This window comes from Cryptomeria japonica, chromosome 1, assembly GCF_030272615.1.
Source record: "Cryptomeria japonica chromosome 1, Sugi_1.0, whole genome shotgun sequence".
Lineage (NCBI taxonomy): Eukaryota > Viridiplantae > Streptophyta > Pinopsida > Cupressales > Cupressaceae > Cryptomeria > Cryptomeria japonica.
In genome coordinates this window covers 277,960,456-277,983,098 of record NC_081405.1, presented here as the reverse complement: position 1 = coordinate 277,983,098, position 22,643 = coordinate 277,960,456, and the positions used below count along the sequence as shown (strand labels likewise).

The 22,643-nt window shown below is 34.8% G+C and overlaps 1 pseudogene; it reads left to right on the top strand.

The window, feature by feature from the left end:
- LOC131065373 (uncharacterized) overlaps positions 1–22,643 on the top strand; it is a 78,348-nt pseudogene that overhangs the window by 18,758 nt on the left and 36,947 nt on the right.

Here is a 22,643-nt window from a genome sequence, read left to right as displayed (position 1 = left end):
ACAACTTTGAGGGAGTGTAAGTATTAGAACCCTCCTGAATGAATTAATTCTAGTTGAATGCATTGGTTCTTCTCTAAAGATTTTTTTGTAATATGGGAGTCTACTCTTCTTTGAGGGTTTAAGCTTAAATTGCATAGATTGGGTCCCCAATTTCTCCAATGAAATATAAAATTAGGAACCCTTTATGTGGAACAGTCTTGCCTAACTTCTTGTCAAATATTGGAACATAGAAGTCCTAATTAAAATAGGAGATTCCCTTGGCTACTTTGTGGGGATAGATAAATATTTTCTTAATGGTAGGCCATGCTCAATGACTAAATTATTTAGCGAGTTTGATTTGAATGTTGGGATCATAGAGGAATTAGAGATTATATTTAAGAATGGGATATGGTTTTATAAGGTTGTTGTAGAAAGGGGTTGGTTTGAAGAATGGTGCCTCCCAAAGAATAGTTCTGAAGCTAAATGGTCATTAGGAGAACCAAAAGAGTCATAGGTAGGGAGGAAAGGGTTTGTAGTGCCCATAGATTAGAAGAACCATAATTAAATCTTGAACATCATCAAGGAGACAGAGGTTGTCTATGCAAAGAAGAATAAGGGGAAAGGAAAGAGCATTGCGATAGAGGATGAAAACATGGAGGTTACTAAAAAGCATAAAATTTCTTTGCTATCTGAACAAGTGTCATCATCTCCAAGAAAACCCTCTAAGGTGGAAGGATATTGAATCCCTACTTAGAATGCCACACTAGTTAAATCCTAAGAACTCTAACAACCACTCCTATCAACAAGAAAACAACAATAGAAGATAGGGAGAGACTAGAGAATTTTTGGTCCCCTTATTAGGATATCAATGATTAGTTGATGAGGATAGCATGTGGGTGCTTGGATTTATTACAAAATGATCAATTAAATGATCCAGGGTTAGGGGAGGACATTATAGAGGAAGATGAATTTTAAGGAGAGGAGCACAATATTTTGTTTGACAATCTGTTAGAGCAAGATATTGAGGATTGTGAGGATGGTTCCTAGATAAAGATGACTATTAAATAGACACCTTCCAATAAATCTATCCTAGATTGAAGAAAGAGAAAATGAAAAGATAGGAAATTGTTATATAAATTGAGAACCAAGGATGGTGAAGTATAGAGAAAGTTTAAAAAAGTAAAATTACTGAGATCATATAAGGGTGGTCCACTTCCCTAGTGGGCATGTCGCTCCTATCAAGGAATTTTAGGGGCTTTAATGCCCATAACAAACAACACTTGGTCAAGCATAGGATTGCGTTTGAAAAGGCATATATAATACTACTACAAGAAACCAAATTGTCCACATTAGAAATGAAGACATTTTCCAAGAAAGCAAAGAATGTGAAGCTGGGGGCGATCCAATTTGAAGGGGCATCTAGTAGCCTAGCTATCTTTTGGAGCTCTTCTCCAATAGCTATGGAGAGGATAGGAAAGGGTGTAGCATTAGGAGTTATTCTTCTTCTCTATAGTTTGTAATTGTATGGATTTGTTTGTACCAATACCCTTTTCTCATTACATATTTGGTTTATATTTTTATGCTATCCTACATATTTAGGACAAGAGGGTGGATTTTTTGAGGTTTAATCAGTCCAAAGAGACTTCACTTATTGGGTAACTAGGAATAATCTTCTTGATATTGGTTTAAGGAATGGGGTTTTTACCTAGAACAATAGGAGGATGGGCTTTAGTAACATTATAGAGATGATCGATAGGTATCTCTTTTGCAAGGATTTGGCATCCTTCCCTTTTTGCATGGAAGCATCAATTCTTCCTTGTTCTAGCTTAGATCACTGACCCATCTATTTGAAACTTGTGGGTGACAAAAATATATGTAAGAGTCCATTCAAATTTGAAAACATGTGGACGAAGGATACATATTTCTTCAATATGATAGTTGAATGGCTGGGTGAGGATCATTTCATAGGATCTAAGCTATTATGATTTGTCTCAAAATTGAAATCAATCAAGCTAAATTTGCAACAACCATAATAACGATCATTTCAAAAATATATTTGAGTCTAAATAGGAGTTAGAAGAGAAGTTGACTGACTTAAATGAGGGAATATTGAAGGAGGGATGATTGAAGGATTGTTGAAGGATGGTATAGACTTTAGGGTTGCTATGGAAAAGTCTCTTATGAAAAAGGAGGTACATGGGAGGACACAAGAGGCATGAGAGAAGTTTGTAACCTTGATCAAGGGACTAAAGTGTCCATAGGCCTCCCCATCCTTCAAAGGAGAATTTAGACTTACTATAGGATTTCAAACAAAAACCCAATAGTATCAATATTAGGGACAAAGGTCTAGAGCATAGTAGGGGCCATAGGGTAGTCACATGTGACCATCATTGACACAAGGATGTTTTAGGTATGAAAGAATATAGGGCTATCAAGCTAGGCCTTCTATGACTCAACAACCTTTTAGGGGAGAATCTAGTGTTTTTAGTAGTTAGGATCTTCTAATTATTGTGGGGCCTAGCCAACATAGGGTTATATGAGAGGCACATGTTATGTATATGTTAGTATCAGACAAAGAGTTCCGACAAGGTTTTAGAGTAGGTGGACACCATCCTAGAATGTCAAAGTAGATAGTTGATATGTGATTCTTATATGATAAAAAAACTAGCACATATGAATTTTTAAATCTTGCGAGATCAAACTGAAAAAGGTCAAAAGTTAAGAATCTTATGTCTAAGACTTTTGTTGTGGAAGTTAGGGTGGATGTCACCTATGTTGCCTTTACTCAATGAAATTTGTAGCAATTTGTTGAGTCTTTACACCTCAAATTAATCATTGGTAGTGTTGAGCTGGTTGATGATAAGTGATGAAATGAGGATAGAAACAAATACCATCTCCCTCATCTTGTGTCTATGTCTATTTATCTTGTGGTACACTAGGTTATCCTAAAGCAAGACACATGTCAAGGTTCGTATAAGAGTGTATGTGAGTGTAGTGTGTTTGCTATGTAGAATGTTTTTTTTTTTGAAGATCGATTACCAAAATTAAATCAGATTACAAAGTAAGGTTATAATAATAGTGACCAAGTTGATTACTCCATCAAATCCCCAACTAGGCTAAACTGCCTTTTAATTTGAAGAAAATAAAAGAATTAGTTTATACGATTAAGAGTAACATGTAGAGCTTCGAGTCAACATCAAAATATATTAATATTATATCATCTATTGACAACATATTCAAAAAGATAGATTGTAATAGCTTATTAAGATTCATTATCACTATCATTATGTGTATTCTCCTCTTTCTCTTCATTCTCTCCATCTTCATTATTAGCTTCTTTGTCTTTTCCGTTGTCATTATTCTTAGGTTCAATCCTACTAATTTGGAAAGTATCAAATTTTCTTCCAAGGGGTGCAAAGATCCTCTCTCAACTAGAGCAATCAAATTTTTGGTGAGCCATTTCTAGGTGTCTTATAGCTTCACCCCTCTTTAATTGACATTGGTATTCTTTTTGGTATTTATTGTAAAAGTCTATATATTCTTCCTAGAATTTCTTCCCTATCTTTCTTAGATCTTGGGGTCAATAGGATATTAAATTTAAGTGCTAAGATGTTAAACAAATTAATTAACTATAATTTGACTATGAATAAATAGTAACAATAATGAAACACAAGACACAAGACACCAATACCCTGGGAAAACCTCCCTCTTGGAGGTGAAAAACCTAGTCTTAAACTATAAGATGTATTATATCAATGGTAGGCAATTACAATATGACAGACTTATCTTTGATTGCTGTCCTAACAACAAGTTGCCAAGATAATAGATGATGCAACCCTAACCAATAGTAGATGACCAAAGGAGTAGATCAGCAGAAGATGGCTTCAACAGGCTGAAGCAAAATCTTGACAACTTTGCTTAATAAGTCCTTGAGGTTCTCCAAAGTCTAGACCAACAGATTCTTTAAGGATAGAAGAGTAGATCACTTACATAGAAGAGTAGAGATAGGAAGAGCAGATCGCATTTTTGCAAGTAATGAAAATGTGTTTTAATTCATCTTGAAGTTGTTATACATATCCTTGTTTTGGTGGTAGATCTCCTTAGGTCGGCTTGCAACATTATTAATTTATTATTATATTGTCATTGATATTTACCACGTTGGACATTTAGGTCCAACCCAATGCCTTAACACGTTACCTTTTGGGCCCAGCCCTATCACACATTGAATTGCCTTTCCCACGTCACATTTGGGTCTAACCCAATATTAGGTACATTGAAATAATACATACATATATGATTGTCATAATCCAAACTTAGCTAATATTTTTTTTCATCATAGGAAACATCCTAAATGTCTTCTTTATATATTGAAGAGGAACATTCATCCAATATCTTCATGAATCTTCCTGTTGGCATCTTCAATGTAAATGATACCTATTCAATAATCATTACTCAAGCAACAACATTTCCATTTAACAACATGCATCCTTTTCTTACCTATTCCATCTAACCACAAAATTGCCTAATAACTTTTTCACCTTATCTACTTGATAACTAGCAAGGAACCACATAGATGCATAATAAATGGTGTAAAAGGATAAGATTTTTTTACACACTTGGACTCTACTTACCAATGACAAAAAGTTCCTATTCCAACCATTGATTTTTCTTTCTATCTTAGCATACATCCATTCCTACATCTTAGGTAAGGAGGGGGACATCGAGAATGGTATACTTAGGTACCTTAGAATTTTACCAGGCCCTCCCCATTGCCAACCAAATTGACTCAATCAATCAGGAGGGTCAATAATAGACCCTAGTAAAGTAGATTTAGGTTGAGAAATATTTGATCCAATTGCATTACAAGAGAACTCTAATCTATAATCGAGTTGATCTTTAATTTCTTGTCCAAGGTAGGAAACATGGCAATATCATCTGCAAATTTAACTTCTTTCTTTAACAATATCTTTACTTCAAATCCTTTCTTTAACAATATCTTTACTGTTATGCATAAACCAAAAACTGCTATAACATAACATAAAGCTAAAACAAATAAATAACAATCATACATGATTCACTCCACAACACATATATTTTGGTTACGCAGAAACTCTTGGTTAGAGAGAAAAACTGCGATGGGGATGGCACCCACAACTTCACTACTGCAATAATAAAGGTTGCTCGGTTAGAGCTACATGTTTAGCTATTTCTGATAGCTTACCTTGTTAGGAGTATTGAGATCGTTAGATCTACCTTGCTAAAGGATTTTACAACACTTATTCTAAATGCTGCACCTGGTCAAAGGCTTTACAATTTATAGACTTTGTTAGAGTCTTTTACCCTGTTAAAGGTTTCTCTTACAACTTCAAAATATTACAATAAAATCTTTACAAATATCTGCAACTTTACATCTGGAATGTTATAGCAGATTCTATGTGCTCAAAATGAGATTACCTTGCTTATAGCATACCTCGGTAACCCATAGAGTAACTCGGTAAACCATTCTGTTTACTCTACTCCTTGACTGTTCTATGAAATGCTTCTCGATGACCTCTGTGTCTTTGACAATCGCAATACTCAGTGCTTCCTTATCTGTCACATGTGTCTTGCTTCACACACATTCTTCTCATTACTCTGATCCTCAATTCATGTTGTATAAATAGATATCTTATGTCGGTGATCAGGTTCATTGCTTCGATCTTACAAAGATGATTTATCGAATGAATAACCATGCAAAATATTTCATTGGATAGATGACCTCGAAATCATACAAAATCTTTAAGTGCAATTTCCAATGTGATAACGGTTCGTTGTTCCTTGATCTTGTAACACGTTTTCCGATGTGTGTCTAGGTTCCATGAATTTGGTAACACGTTTCACTCAGTGTATATCAACTCGGTGTATCATTATTGCTACTCGGTAGACATGGAATGTTACTCAGTAGACAACTCAGTGTATACTAGGCTCTGTGACTACTTTCTTCTATAATTGACTGCTCTGTTCTTACCGACTGAATATTTTGGTAGTAGTAACCGACTGCTCTGTTCTTACCGACTGAATATTTCGGTAGTAGTAACCGACTGGAGTATATAGAATGATTTTGGATATAAAACTAATGGCAACTTGATAAGTAGTAACAATGACTACTCTGAGATTCATGCTTATATTCTTGTGTTCTTAAGAATATCATATTCTCCATTATTGGTTCTTTATAGAAACCTATATCTTTAATTTTATCATTGGCAATGGTTTGTATGCATTCATAGGAATTCAAGGCCAAGAGCAAATATCTACTCCTTGGTGTTAATGAAATACCTTTAAGAATGTATTTTCTTCATCTATAAAACTTTTCTTTCCACCCTTGTTATCTATAGCACTTCAGACCTATACATTAGGCATGAGCTTTTAATCTCTATGTTTGGCTGATATAAAACTTCTATTTGGATTGTAATCCGCTATAAAACTTCTATTTGGATTGTAACATTTGTTGCTCGTTGAATCTTTGGGATTGCCCCTCATATGCATGATTCTTCACATGGTTCAGATTATTGCCATTTTTGTGGCTTCTTTGGTGGTGTAGTAGACGTATAAGGGTTTACACACAACTTTTTTTTAGTAGTTAAACTCATTTTGACAATGAAGGAGCCCAAACATGAAGAAAAGTTGACATGAACACAAAGATACCCTAAAAGATCTGAATGTCATATTAGTAGATATCGAACAGATCAAATAACAAAAAGGGTTCCTTGCAAGGTTCTTCGCTATATTCCCATTATTCCATGTATGCAACAATTATTCAAGTGCACTAGCTTGGCACAATTTATGGATTACCTCTATTTCTCCATTCTTTCATAATGCAGAAAGCATTGCATGAGTTCTACTTTTAAAAATTACATAAAATATTTTTAATTTATTTGATTGAGTCTTATTTGAAAAAAAGATTATCAATGATGTTTCCTTTCTCCAAGAATTGGATCTAGGATCTTTCTGTCAGATAATATGTAACATGCAATGACTAAATATTTTCTTTACAGATTCTTATTTTATTTAATCATCCGAGCTTGAATTATAATTTATATCTATGTATAAGTAGAAGATACAAGTTGAAGAGTTGTGTGCAAGAAAATTTTGTAAAATAAAGCAAGCATGCATTATCTTGAATGACATGAAAACAAGCTCATCAACTGCCCAGAAGAGAGCAATAGGAGAAAAAAAGAGGAAATTGTTAAAGGGTGATAAATACATAGAGAGTATGCAATACAAAATAACAATGTCTGGAGTGTGTGATGCAGTCTCTAATTTATGTCCGAAGGGACTAACTAGTTTTGGAGTTCCGGGGAAACCTATTGGGCCACGCTTGGAGGAAACCAATGTGTTCATGCAAGGGCCACCTTTTTTCTATTATGAGAATGATGCTTTTGCACCAAAGGATATTTGGAAGACAATATCCAAAAATTTGTATGGTGTGGAACCAGAGTTGGTGGACTCAAAGTACTTTTTAGCTTCCAAAAGACCAAGAGGTTATATATACAATCTCCCAATAGAAGGGCGATTTCAAGAATTATCTCTCCCCCCCATGACTATTCAGGAAGCACTTCCTCAGACAAAGGACTATTGGCCTCCATGGGATCAAAAAAATAAATTGAATTGCATAGACTCTAGACGATGTGGTAGTGTTCTTCATGAAGAAATATGTACTATAATTGAAAATTCACGAGGGAAACTGTAAGATAGTGAATAGAAATACATTCTTGAAAAGTGCAAAGAATGGAACTTGGTTTGGGTGGGGCTAGGTTATGTGGCTCCTCTAGAGGTTGACAAGATAGAAATTATATTAAGATTTGAAAAAGATCGCACTCATGGAACTTCTTGTGCGACTGATCGATTGCACTATTTGGGTAATGCATTCCAAATAGACACAGTTGCATACCATTTATCTGTCTTGAAAGAATTTTATCCTGATGGTATTAAAGTTCTTTCTCTATTTTCTAGTATTGGTGGAGCAGAGGTTGATTTGCATCGGCTTGGGATACATTTAAGTTGTGTTGTATGTATGGAAATATGTGAAAAGAACATGCTTTTCCTTAATAGTTGGTGCACAAAAGCCCAACAGACAGGTAGGTTGATTCAGAGGGAAGATGTCTAAGATTTGAATACAGAAGAAATGGAGGACTTAGTAGTCAATGCTTTCAATGACTTCTGAAGATCTCACTAGATGTCTTTAGGTCTCAATTGATGAAATGCCACTTGACACATGTTGTTTACCTATTTCATCCATTGAGACCTAAAGATATCTATTAAGATATTCAGAAGTCATTGAAAGCATTGTCTACTAAGTCCTCCAATACTTCTGTATTCAGATCTTAGACATCTTCCCTCTGAATCAACCTACATGTCTATTAGGTTTTTGTCCACTAACTATTAAGGACAAGCCTGTCCTTTTCATATATTTCCATAGATACAACACAAATTAAATGTATCCCAAGTCAATACAAAGCAACCTCTGCTCCAACAATACCAGAAAATAGAGAAAGAACTTTAATGCCATTAGGATAAAATGCTTTCAAGACAGATAAATGGTATGCAACTGTAACGTCATAAATTGTACGCACTTGCTAAAAGCGGTACAATTTAACACCTAGTTTAGCACCCGCCTTGGCGCAGTTGCATTTTGCATTACATTTCCCCTTTAGCACTTAATTAATCGAATTAATTAGGTCTAAAGGTGCTATTTCACCATTTTCCACATCACAAAGTTGGGCCCTTTCATTAAAGCGTGCCCCTTTCATTTTATTCCTCCAATATATCACTTAATCAAAAACCCTAATTAGGCCCTATTCTGAGCTTGGGGGCTTAATTTTGGGGGTCAAAACATCTCGAAATCACCTGTAACTTCGGGATTCTCTCTAAAATCATCATATCTGACAGTCCTGAAAATTTGGTGAAAAGTTGTCGGGATCGTGGTGCCCGGAGTGCACACGGTCCCGGACATTTTTCCCAAAATTTTAGGAGCGCGATCCAATCATAAAATAAAGCTTAACCCCAAGAAATTGGCGGGATATTCAATCTCTAGGTCGGCCAAAAGACGAAATTGTGACCTAGGGTTTCATACATAAGAGCTCTCTTTCTTCATTTGAAAGGATCTGATTTTTGTTTTCAGGAACTTCATATGCAGCGAAAGAGCAGATCTTTGAAGACTTCAACATCTTACAACATCCCTCTATCAAGCATTTATCAATTCCATTCATCCATTTAGGGCTTGGAAGACATTGAAGAACAATAGGAGATTACCGACTGAAGATTGGCTTGTACTCCTCCCTTGAGGGTTGGGTATGATTTCATGTTGTTTTCATGTCTTTACATAAGCTTCAATGCATCATTTATTCATGCTTTAGATCACTTTGCATCTTGATTTAGAGCATTTACGTTATCATTTACAAGCAATTAGGGTTTACTTTCTAGGTTGCTCTAGTTTGCTTTCTTGCATTTTAGGACCTTGCACACACACTAGGTCTGCACACACAATACATTTTACAAAACAACTTGGCTATTCGTGGAGGTGGAAATCACCGAAGCGGGGGTTTGACTAAGGCAAAACCCTATATAGCCGCCCATACACCCTTTTTCAGATATCATTGCAGGTTTCGGGATTCGGACGACGCCGCGGGATACAGATCTGGAGAGACAAGGTCGAGACAGCACTCTGTATCAAATTGCAGAGTAGAAGACTGGGACAGGGGCGCTGGGCACCCTGGTCCTGCCAGGACAGGGGCGCTGGGCGCCCTGGTCCCTGGGACAGAGGCGCTGGGCGCCCTGGTCCTTCGGACAGACAACTTTCAGACAGCTTCTCGACAGTGTTTCAGAGTGCAGAACAGCAGTTTCCGGTGCAGTTTTCAGGACAGTGGCGCCCGCGCCCCCGTCCCAAACATTTTCAGTTTGATTTTGACTCCGGGTACACATCTGCATTCTTATTTCATCCTTGTATTTACTGCTATTCATTGTTTAATCTCAATTCTGCAATCTTGTTATTAGTTCATACTTGCATTTTGGGATTAGGGTTTGAACTTGCATTACTTGATCTTACAATTTCAACAAGGGAATAGAAATCCTAATAGATATCCCGTGGCTCTCTCTTTCACCAAAAGAAGTAGCCAATTGTGCGATATCTCTAGGCTCTTTCGTATTCCGTAATGTGTGTCAAAAGGTAGGATTAGGGCATGTTAACCTAGTCTCACTTTTTCCCCCACACAACAACTATATCTATTTGGAATGCATTACCCAAACAGGGCAATCGATTAGTCGCACAAGAAGTTCCACGAGTGTGATCTTTTTCAAATCCTAATATAATTTCTATCTTTTCAACCTATAGAGAAGCCACCTGAATTGGCTCCACCCAAACCAAGTTCTATTCTTTGCACTTTTCAAGAATGTATTTCTGTTCACTATCTTGCAGTTTCCCTCATGAATTTTCAATTATAGTACATAGTTCTTCACGAAGGACACTACCACATCGTCTAGAGTCTATGCAATTAATTTTTTTTCTTTGATCCCATGAAGGCCAATATTCCTTTGTCTGAGGAAGTGCTTCCTGAATAGTAATGGGGGGGAGAGGTAATGCTTGAAATCGCCCTTCTATTGGGAGATTGTGTACATAACCTCTTGGTCTTTTGGAAGCTGAAAAGTACTTCGAGTCCACCAACTCTGGTTCCACACCATAGAAATTTTTGGATATTGTCTTCCAAATATCCTTCGATGCAAAAGAGTCATTCTCATAATAGAAAAAAGGTGGCCCTTGCATGAACACATTGATTTCCTCCAAGTGTGGCCCAATAGGTTTTCTAGGAACTCCAAAATTAGTTAGTCCCTTCGGGCATAAATTAGAGACCACATCACACACTCCAGACATTGTTTGTTTGTATTGCATACTCTCAATGTATTTATCACCCTTTAACACTTTCCTCTTCTTTTCTCCAATTTCTCTCTTCTGGGCAACTGATGAGCTTGTTTCCATGTCATTCAAGATAATGCCTGCTTGCTTTTTTTTACAAAATTTACTTGTACACGACTCTTCAGCCTCTATCTTTTTCTTCTGCAAAGTTTCTGATTCAATTGGATTTCTGACGACAACTACAAAAATAACTTACGAGGATGTTGTATGTTCAATGATACTTCCTTGTCAGACGGTTGTGGATGTATGGTAGTGGAGGACTGTCGACATTCTGATGGTCCTCTGACAACATTTTTGGTTGGAGGAGCAATCATAGCCACTGTCGGAAGAGTTCATGCCATGGTCAGAATTTCGATGTTAAATGACATCATTAGGAAGTCCGACGATGAGTTTTTGATGGCTACAACCGATGAAAAGTAGTTAGACTTCCGACGATAGGCGGTCAGAAATTAGCCCCAAATGTACTAGTGTTATTATGTTAGAACAATGTTCCCTTAGGCAATAATTATTCAATGATTTGAATTATATTTTTTCTCTGATGAATGTTTTACTTATTCAATGATTTCCTGTAAATTATAATAAAAATAATAATTTAGATAGTTACATTTGTATCAAATTTGGTTTATGCATATTTGCGTATGTAAATATAGTTGTTGGTGAGAAACTTAATTAAGTGTGTAAGAAATTTTTGTATTAGAATCTAAAAGTAACAATGAGAAAATGATACATTGTATATCTTTCATGTATTTTATCCTCAATTTTATTTTTTTCTTTGATAAAAAGGAAATATCTTTCCTTGAAAGATAATATTTGAATAGAGCCTTAAATGAAATTCAATTGTATATGTATCCCATCAATTCAAATCCAATCTATATAGTTTTAGTCATTGTTTGAATAAAATTCACAATTTTGAATAAGATTTTTATTGATAATTGTTATTGCAAATTTGAACCCCAAAACATAAATTTAAATTTGAGAATGTTTATTGATAATCCTTATTATGGGTTTGATTCCTCTAAAACCCATTGTTCTGTTGGATATTGTTGGTCATTGTTGCTGCTAGGATATGTTGTTGTCATTCATATAAACGTATTCCTGTGTATTGTTCTGGTGATTGTAGATTGGGAAGATCTTATGATCCTGTTTGTACTATTGGTTTGTTGATCACTCTTTTGCAGAGCTTGGTATTTCCTCTGGTATATTCCTATGTGATGAGATCATGTGGAAAGATTTTTGAATATTGTTTTGGATGGTCTTGTGTATGCTCATTTTAAATGGATCCTGATTTGGTGCTTCACACGTTATCTTTTTTCATGATAGTTGCTGATTGGTTGTGTTATTGAGCTTTCAGATGTTGACTGATGACGATTTGATAAGTGGTGCTGGTGTAGCTATTCTTGATGATTCTAATGTGCTTTTTGGTTTTTCTTAGTTGTGTCCTATTTATTTTGATGACCCGCATTGATCATTGTGCGAGTTTTTGGTGGTTTCTATCAACTGGTGATGATTTTCTGTGTTATGCAGTAGTGTAGCGTGTTGTGGTTGATCTTGGTGTGATTCCTGATGGAGAAGACAATTTGGGAATTTGAATTAGGACCATGTTATGATATGTAAATTATTAAATTGGTCCGATGGTTGATATTTGTATCATGTGTTGTAATTTTGTAATTGAGGGTTGAGGGTTTAGCCGACCTTGCTATCAAGGTTGATGAATTGTATATATATAGCTGATATATTCATGTAATTTAGGTGTGGAAGTAGTGTTTGCATTAGCAGGGAGAGACTTATGTGAGAACAAGTGATTCATCCTTTGGTGTTGTGATTAAGGAGAGATTGTGTTGCAGAGAAGACATCTGTGCCGAACTGGAACTATAACCAGGCATTTGGAGATGTTATTCTTTCAGTTCATTTCTTTTGGATTGTAGTCTGAATCTTGTTGTAAGTCAGTAAGACTTCCCTGAGGGTTGTAGTCCTTCAAGCCATTATCCTTTGAGAAGTGAGCTCTAGGAAGTGTGCCTGAATGCATGTGCATTCTTTATTTTAATATTTTCACATACAACTGCAGAGTATCATCTTATTATGGGTAGGTTCCCACCATGGTTTTTCCCTTAACCGAGTTTTCCGCATCAAAATCTTGGTGTTGAGTGTCATTCTTTCAATTTTGTTATCTCTGTTATTACTGTAGTTTATCAGATCTATGTTTTATGATTAAGTTTGATATTCCAATGAAGACTGATTCATCCCCCCCTCTTAGTCTTCCTTCTTGGTTGCTGCTAACAATTGGTATCAGAGCTAGATCCTTCATTAGAAGCTTGATCGCTTGAGGAGTTTCGGGATGGTAGTTGAAGGTGTTATCTTTAAGAAGGACACTCCAAGGTTTGATGGAAGTAACTATTCTATATGGAAGGACTAGATGGAAGTACACTTGAAATATCTTGGAGAAGATTATTGGAAGATTACAAAGAATGCCTACACTATTCCTCCGAATGGAACGACTACTACTGATGAGATCAAGGAAGCTGAATATAATATTAGAGCGAAGGAAGTATTTCTTAGTGCCTTGATTGATTCTGAGATGACAAATGTGATGGGACTTCAGAATGCACATGAGGTCTAGGTGAAGCTTGAGATTCTATATGAAGGTGATAAACAGGTGAAGGTTGCTAAGTTGCAGAGCTTGGAAGGAAAATATGAGATGTCGAAGATGGGAGATGATGCAAACATACACTCTTACATGGCTAAGCCAAATGATATTTTCCTAGGTATCAGATGTGCCAGTGGAGCCATTGAGGAAGATGAAATTTTTGCTAAGGTGCTAAGATCTTTTCCTCTTATTTATAAACATAAGGTTACTGCTATTGATGAGATCTAGAGTGTGACTATAGTAACAAGAGATATACTAGTTGGAAATATTTCTGCATTTGAGATGAGTGAGTTTGGAGAATCATATGGAAAGTCTGAGACTGCATTAAGAGCATCTACATATGTATCTGGTAAGTAGAAATATGATCCTGATGAGTGCAAAATATCTAGATATGAGAGAGAGAGAAGAGAGATAGAAGAGCAAGAGAGAGATCTAGACGAACTTGAAGCACTGATTGCTCGGAGATTGCCTATAGGCATCGATAAGTATGATGGATTGTTGCCTTTGAAATATTTCTCTTGTAATAAGATAGGACATTTTTCTTCTAGATGCCCAGAGAGAATGGCTAAATATGACAAGCATGATAAGTTTGATAAGCATGATAGGAATGATAGATATGACAAGCATGAGAAGTATGATAATCCCTACAAGCCTAACTGAAAGTACAAAAATCATAAGAACTTTTACTATGTTGTTGATAAATGTATTACAGATGAAGAATAAGAAGGAGATGAAGTTCTATTCCTTTCCATTAAGGAAGATGGACCTATACTTGTTGATTCCACTAGCTGTACTATTGAGGAGAAATATTTAGATTGTAAAATTGAAGAGAAAGATGAGTGGGTAATTGATAGTGATTGTTCACATCATATGACCAGTGAAAAAAGAAAATTTTTAAGTATGGAAAGATATGATGGTGGAATAGTTATATTTGAAGATGATAAAGCCCATGTGATCCATTGGGAAGGTTATATTTATTTTAATGGTAAGCATAACACTGATGATGTCTTGTATGTTGAAGGTTTGAAGCATAATCTTTCGAGTGTTGGATAGATGGTTGATAAAGGTTATGATCTACAATTCAAGGATGGAAAATGCAAGATCTTAAATACCTCTGGTGTAGAAATTGCATCTGGAACTAAGACAAAAGGTAACATTTTTCACTTGAATGCTGGTGAGAAAAGCTGTTTGATTGCTCCGATTGATGAAAGTTGCTTGTGGCATAGGAGAATGTGTCATGCAAATTTTGATTTAATGATCAAGATCAGTTCTACACAAGCTGTTAGAGATCAGCCTAAGATTGTTAAGCTTGCTAATCCGGTATGTAAGGAATGTCAATTGGGTAAGAAAACAAGGATTTATTTCAAGAGCAAACCATATATGTTAGACAGACTACTAGGTCTTGTGCAACCTGACCTATGTGGACCTACAAATGTTAGAAGTGTGCAGGGTAATAGTTATTTTATGCTACTAATTGATGATTATTCTAGGATGATGCAGGTTGTCTTTTTGAATGCATAATCAAAAGCATTGGATAAATTCAAGATATTCAAAGCAAAGGTTGAGACTGAGTCTAGATTGAAGGTAAAGTGTCTGAGATCTGATAGAGGTGGAGAATTTTGTTCTGGTGAGTTCAATTCATTCTATGAGAAGCATGGGATTAGAAGAAAATTATCTGCTCCTATAACCCCTCAACAAAATGGAGTTTTTGAGAGGAAGAACAAAGCCGTCTTGGATGCTGGAAGGACTATGCTAATTCATGGGAATATTTCAAAGGTCTACTAGAGAGAAGCCATTAGAACTACTATTTACACATTCAATAGAGTTCACATCAAAGGTGATACCGATAAGACCCCTTATGAGCTATGGTTTGGTCATGTTCCTACTATGAGATATTTCAAAGTATTTGGTAGCAAGTATTATATCAAGAGAGATGAGGATATAGGAAAGTTTGATGCTAGAAGTGATGAAGGAATTTTCTTAGGATATTATACAAAGAGAAAATACTACCAATGCTACAACAAGTGTCTGAGAAATATAGTGGAGAGTGAAAATGTGAAGGTGGATGAGAACCTTAGAAAAGAGATCAGAGCATGTGGTTATGATGATGGATAGATCATGTTGTTTTATCTCCTCTTTATACTGAAGAGCCTAAGCAGAATGATTAGGTAGAGATAATTAACCTGGATATTGTTGCTGTTGGTGAAGGTATGCTGGAACCTGATAATCAGAACAATCTGAAGACTCTGAAGTATGCAAGACTGAATCATTATGAAAATCAAATCATTCGTGATAAGAATAAAGGTGTAATGACTAGAAGAAGGTTAGTTGTTGAAGAAGTCTGTCTGATTTCTAAATTGGAACCTAAATATGTTGTTGAATTATGTAAAGATGAAAATTGGATGAGAGCTATGGAAGAATGACTAGATTAGATTGAAAAGAATAATACTTGAGAACTTGTACCTAGACCTAAGGATACAATTGTTATTGGTACTAAATGGGTGTTCAGAAACAAATTGAATGAAGTCAGTGAAGTTGTCAAGAATAAAGCTAGACTGGTTTGAAAAGGATATTCTCAGAAAGAAGGAATTGATTATGAGGAGACTTTTGCTTCGGTTGTCAGACTTGAAGTTGTTAGACTACTCCTTTCTTATGTTGCTTATAAAGATTTCAAGGTATATCAAAAGGATGTCAAATCTACCTTTTTGAACAGTGATCTTGAGGAAGAAGTTTACATTGAGAAACTTGATGGATTTTCACTGTCAGATGATGGAGACATGGTATGTAGACAAAAGAAAGCTTTCCATGGATTGAAGCAAGCCCCTAGAGACTGGTATGATAGACTAGATAAATATTTGTTAAAATTGGGATTTAGTAAAGGTGTTGCTGACAGTAATCTATACTTTAAGAAATAAAATGATAGCATCCTGATTATTGAAGTCTTTGTTGATGATATTATCTTTGAAGGTGATGATAACTTGAGTATGAAGTTTGTTGGTGATATTCAAAAAGAATTTGAGATGTCTATGATAGGTGAGATGAAAATTTTCTTAGGTTTGCAGATTTCACAGACTAAAAAAGTTATATTCATATCTCAAACTAAGTATGTGAAAGAATTGCTGAAGAAGTTTGGGTTAGATGACTCCAAACCTGTTGGAACTCTTATGGTGACTAGTTGTAAATTGTCTAAAAATGATGAATTTCCTAAAGCTAATCAAAGTTTGTACAGATCTATGGTTGGTGGACTTCTATACCTTACTCAGACTAGACCGAACATTATGCATGTTGTGCGCATGGCTGCTAGATATCAAGCTGATCCAAAAGAGAGTCATTTTACTGCTGTGAAGAAGATATTCAAATACTTCAAGGGAACTATGGATTATGGGTTATGATATCCGAGGAATGATGATTTCATGCTATGTGCCTACACTGATACAGATTGGCTTAGTGATTTTAATGATCAAAAGAGTACTACCGGTGGAGCATTATTTTTGGGTAAGAAGTTGGTTTCAAGGGCTAGAAAGAAACAAGATTCAATGTCCTTATCTACTACTAAAGCTGAGTACATTGCTCGTGCTAGTAATTGCACTCAGGTAGTCTGGATGAAGCAAATGTTGATGGATATTAGAGTTATTTATGATGAGCCTACTGTTGTATACTGTGATAATTTATTTTTGATTAATATGTCAAAGAATTTAGTGCAACATTCAAAGACTAAGCATGTGTCAATCAAATATCATTACTTGAGAGAGCGAGTCAGTGAAGAGAAGGTGAAGCTGGAGTATGTATCTACAAAGGAACAAATAGCTGATATTTTTATTAAGCCTTTGCCTGCAGATACATTTGTTTATTTGAGAGACAAGTTAGGGGTATCCACCTCCTGATGAGAACTAGATGCATTGAGTCACATCAATCCGGTGGACTTCACAGTCTTATATTTTTATCCAAATTGGTGAGTTGGTATTGCTCCTCTGCTGGAGTAGTCTGTGTTTTGGAGAGAGAGATTCATGTTTTATATTCTAAGGGGGAGAGTAAGTTTGATTTTCTATTTTGAGATCTTTGGCATTGGTGTCAAAGGGGGAGAGAGATCATGTAAAAAATTGCTTTATATGTCCTGATCTTAGGGGGAGTTTGTTGGAGACATATTCTTTCTTTGCATTGATTGTTTTTCACATTCATATGTTGCCATCAATGCCAAAGGGGGAGATTGTTGGATATTGTTGGCCATTATTTATGATAGGATATGTTGTTGTCATTGATGTCAACATATTCCTGTATATTATTTTGGTGATTGTAGATTGGGAAGATCTTATGACCCCATTTGTAGTGTTCGTTTTTTTATCACTGTTTTGCAGAGCTTGATATTTACTTCGGTATATTCTGCTGTGATGAGATCTTGTGCTGAGTTTTTGGGATATTGTTTTGGATGGTCTTATGTATCTTCCTTTTAGATGGATTGTGATTTGGTGCTCTACAAGTTATCTTTCTTTGTGATAGTTGTTGATTGGTTGTGTTCTTGAGCTTTCAGATGTTGACTAATAAAGATTTGATAAGTGGCGTTGATGCAACTATTCCTGATGATTCTAATGTGCTTGCTGGTGAACTTCTTTGTCATATCCTATTTTTTATGATCAACATTGACCATTGTATGATTTTTTGGTCGTTTCTATCAACCGGTGATGATTTTCACATTATATAGTGGTGTAGTGTGTTACGGTTGATCTTGGCATGATTTTTGGTGGAGATGAGGATTTGAGAATTTAAATTAGGACCATGTTATGCTATGTAAATCATTATATTGGTCTGATGGTCAACCTTTGTATCATGTGTTGTAATTTTATAATTAAGGGTTGAGGGTTTAGCCGACCTTATTACCAAGGTTGATGAATTATACATATATAGGTGATATATTCTTGTAATTTAGGTGTCAAACTAGTGTTTGCATTATCAGAGAGAGATTTATGTGTGAATAAGTGATTCATCCTTCAATATTGTGATTGAGGAGAGATTGGTGTTGCAGAGAAGACATTTTTGCTTAACTAGAACTATAATCAGGCATTTGGAGATGCTATTCTTTCAGTTCATTTCTTCTAGATTGTAGTCTAAATCTTGTTGTAAGTTAGAATTCCCTGAGGTTTGTAGCCCTCCAGGCCATTATCTTTTGAGTAGTCAGCTCTAGGTAGTGTACTTGAATGCATGTGCATTCCCCATTATAATATTTTCATATAGTACTATTTATGGTGAAAAGTGGAAACAACAATATTGAAAGACTAAATGTATTCAACCACAAAACCCTAGCCTAACAACAACAAAGATCCACCATAACATATGAAGATTACCTAAGACAATGCAAATCAAATGAAATCACAAAGATTATACCATCACATGTCCAATAGGGTTTTAATATCCATTCTTACTATCTCCATTGATGTTGCTTGATATATTTTCTCTCAGATTTTATGTGTGCACAAGAGCTTAACAAAGAACGGAAATGTGGTTGCAAATATGCTTGATTGCATATGAAAGTTCGAATGCTAGAATGCTTGATTAGGTGATTAGTAGTTGAATAGAATAATTTGAATGATTAGAATGATTAGAATGTTTGAATAGGGTTGATAATGAAGGAAGCATCTCCTTATATAGAAGACACTATAAGAAATGGAGGGATAAGAGTAAGAGGTGTAAAGATAAATGGTCGGCTATGCTTAGAGGGTAGGTAAAAGAAATAAGAAAATAATGAGAGGGTATGTAGTGTAGGAATTAAGAGATGAATGATATGTGTCATAGGTGGAAAAGGCTAATGAATTAATTAAATAAATAAAGATTTATTTAATTAATAGAAGAAGTGGGATCAATTAAATAAATAAGATATTTATTTAATTTAGGAAAAGGATAATTTAAATAAATAAAAGTATTTATTTAAATGAGAAATAAGGCTAGAAGAGGATAAATGAATTAATTAAATAAATAAAGATTTATTTAAATAATAAAAGAATTAGGCTAAAGTAATTAAATAAATAAAGATATTTATTTAATTAGACATGACAATTTTAGGTGTCTACAAGTAGTGCAGAGTATCATCTTATCGTGGGTAGGTTCCCACTGTGGTTTTTCCCTTAACTGAGTTTTCCACGTCAAAATCTTGGTGTTGTGTGTTGTGCTTTCAATTTTCTTATCTATGTTATTACTACAGTTTATTAGATCTATGTTTTGTGATTAAGACTGATTCACCCCCCCTTCTCAGTCTTCCTTCTTGAATACTGCTAACATGTTCATGGTTTTGGGTACCACTCAAAACCTACTCTTCTCTTAATAGTAAGCACAACTCGATGCAATGGAATTGCAAAAAGAACAAATAGGACATTAATATATGTTTATATTAAACTTCCATTTATGTATGAATAATTTATTTATCTCGAACAATCTTTGAATGTATATTGTATTCCTATTGTTCAAATAGAAAATAATATGTGATTAATATTCCTCAATGGTATTAGCATTAGTTGTCATATACATTCATGAAGGTTTGGAGTTGCTAGTGATTGTTACAAAAATATTTTCACATTTATTGACTTTAAAATGAGAATTGAGTAGTGGATAGTCTTTCATATTGGTTGGGTAGTTACATATTAGCTAGGTGATTATTTTAGACTCCTACCTTGGGATATGGGTTATATAATGAGGAATTGTAGCATCCTAAATTGTACTCACCTACAATTTTGTCCTCACTTAGCCCTAACTTTGGCTTTCATCCTCTAATGCCTGATTAAAGCATTGATACTACTCACACTAGTTGCCAAACTCATTTTTTTCATTATTTGCACTTTCTCCCCCCTTAATCATGGAGCCCTGATGTCTAGGACCATGGCGCCCAATGCCATGGTCCTCTAAAAAAGGGCCCATTTTGGGGCCTCTTAACGATCACCCAATTCGGGTGGAGACCTGGATCCTGTGTCAACCTATGTTAAAAATTTAATTTGTTTTTCAACCAACAAGTATAAAAAGAGGCCTACATGTCTCATTTGAAACCAAATAAATTCAAGATTTCAATTGTGATTTAGCAAATTCAGTTGAGAAAGCAATCAATTTTGTATCAAGCATTGGAGAAGAAGAGAAGTCAAGATTTAAGCATTGGAGATGACATTCATGTTCTATGTTTCATGAAGACTATATACATGAAACCCTAATTCCTTGTGAAGACAGACAAAACTTCATTAAAGGTATATCATTAGGTTTTCATTCATCTTCAACCTTTCCCTTAAAAGAAAAGTATTTTATTGTAATACTTCATTTGCATTTCAATTCAATTTCATGGTTAATTCCAAAACTGGGGTTTGACCTAAGGCAAACCCCTATTCCCAACAACTTCCCATTTCTTACTATGTGCAAGAATAGGTACAAAGCTTTGTTTTGCAGGATCAACAGGGTTCACAGAGATGAATAGGTTCACCTTTTGATGGAATTTTTTTTGAGGACCATGGTGACCATGACCATGGTCCTGACAATTCAAGTTGAATTTCTAGAACAAATTCTATCCTTCATCTTCGACTTAGATCTATGTTTTTGGCTCTATACGATTATTGAAGCTCATTGTTTATGCATAATTGCTTCAATAATTCACTATTGTAAACTAATGTTTAAATTATTCAAATTCAATTCAATTTAAAGGAAAGAAGAGCCCCTTTTAGGAGGCCTAGAATCTGATTAGAATCTTGGTCTATTAGGCATAGATCTATCAAATTCCTATATTTCCCTAATGTGACGATAATTAAGAAAAAATAGTGGTATTATTACTTTTTATGGTGAAACCCTAATTTTTACCCTTTACATTTTAGTCAACCCAAAATATTGCACATTAGTTTCTAATTTATGATCTCAGATTGGATTTTTTATGCATTTTCAAATTTAAATTTACAAGTTTAATTTCCAATTGAATTACAAAAATTTAGAGGTTAAATTCACACAAACCCTAATTGATAATTTTAAAATTAAACTTGTGGGTTGTCTAATTTGGATTCATTATTTCACATCTGATTGCTTATGCAATTTAAAATTCAAATTTGCACTCATAGATCTTATTTTCAATTAAATGATATAAATTAAGAGGTTGAATTCACAAAAACCTTAATTTATAATTCTAAATTTTACTTGTGGGTTGCATAGTTTTTCAAATCTGATCTTTATGACATGTTATGATATGACTTAAAGGTATTTATATTTGAAATTCACAAATCAAATTACTTAATTAATTGGTTAATCAATCACTTTTATTAAATTTTGTATTGTTTAATCATAATCTTCAGTTTGTGCATACAAATTTCCCTTCTTTGTGCACGAGTTTTGTTATGATTAGTCCTACCTACATTATTCCTATCAGAAGAAGTTATAGAATTAAAGCTTACCAAGGTTTAATTAATAAGGATATGGAGCCTAACTTGGATAAATTATTTTATGAGACTGTTGGTGGTTCCTCTAACCCAACAAATAATATCTTTTATCCCCATTCTTTTCATAATTCTCATGATGAGGATGAATCACTAACTATGGTTACCATTGACCAATTGGAGAATATTAATAGTAAATTTAAATATATTCAATAATGGATGAGCCAACAATACCCAATAAGTAAGGCAACCCCATTGATGGAAGGATTAAAAGGAATGTGTAAAGTCATAAAATGTTTGGTTATTTGTTGTGTGGCCCTACTCATATTGTTGACACTAATATCATGCCTATCAAAAGTTATGTCAAAGTCCTTTGTTACACTCAAACCACTAGTCATGTCAATCATTCTATTCCTATGCTTTCATCCTTTCCTAGTGTGTCTACATTTACATCTTCTATCATGACTACTTCTACACAAAATATTAATCCTACACATGTTAGTCAAGGGGGGAACCTTGTTAATCAAAATTATTATATACCTCCTTCCGCGAGTCTTCCATTTGTATCCCAATTATCTCCCATGCCCACATGTCATAGTGTTCCACCTCATTACTCTCAACATCCACCTACATACAACAATTTATCTCCTTCATCACAATCCAATATGTCCAATTTTAATTCATCCAC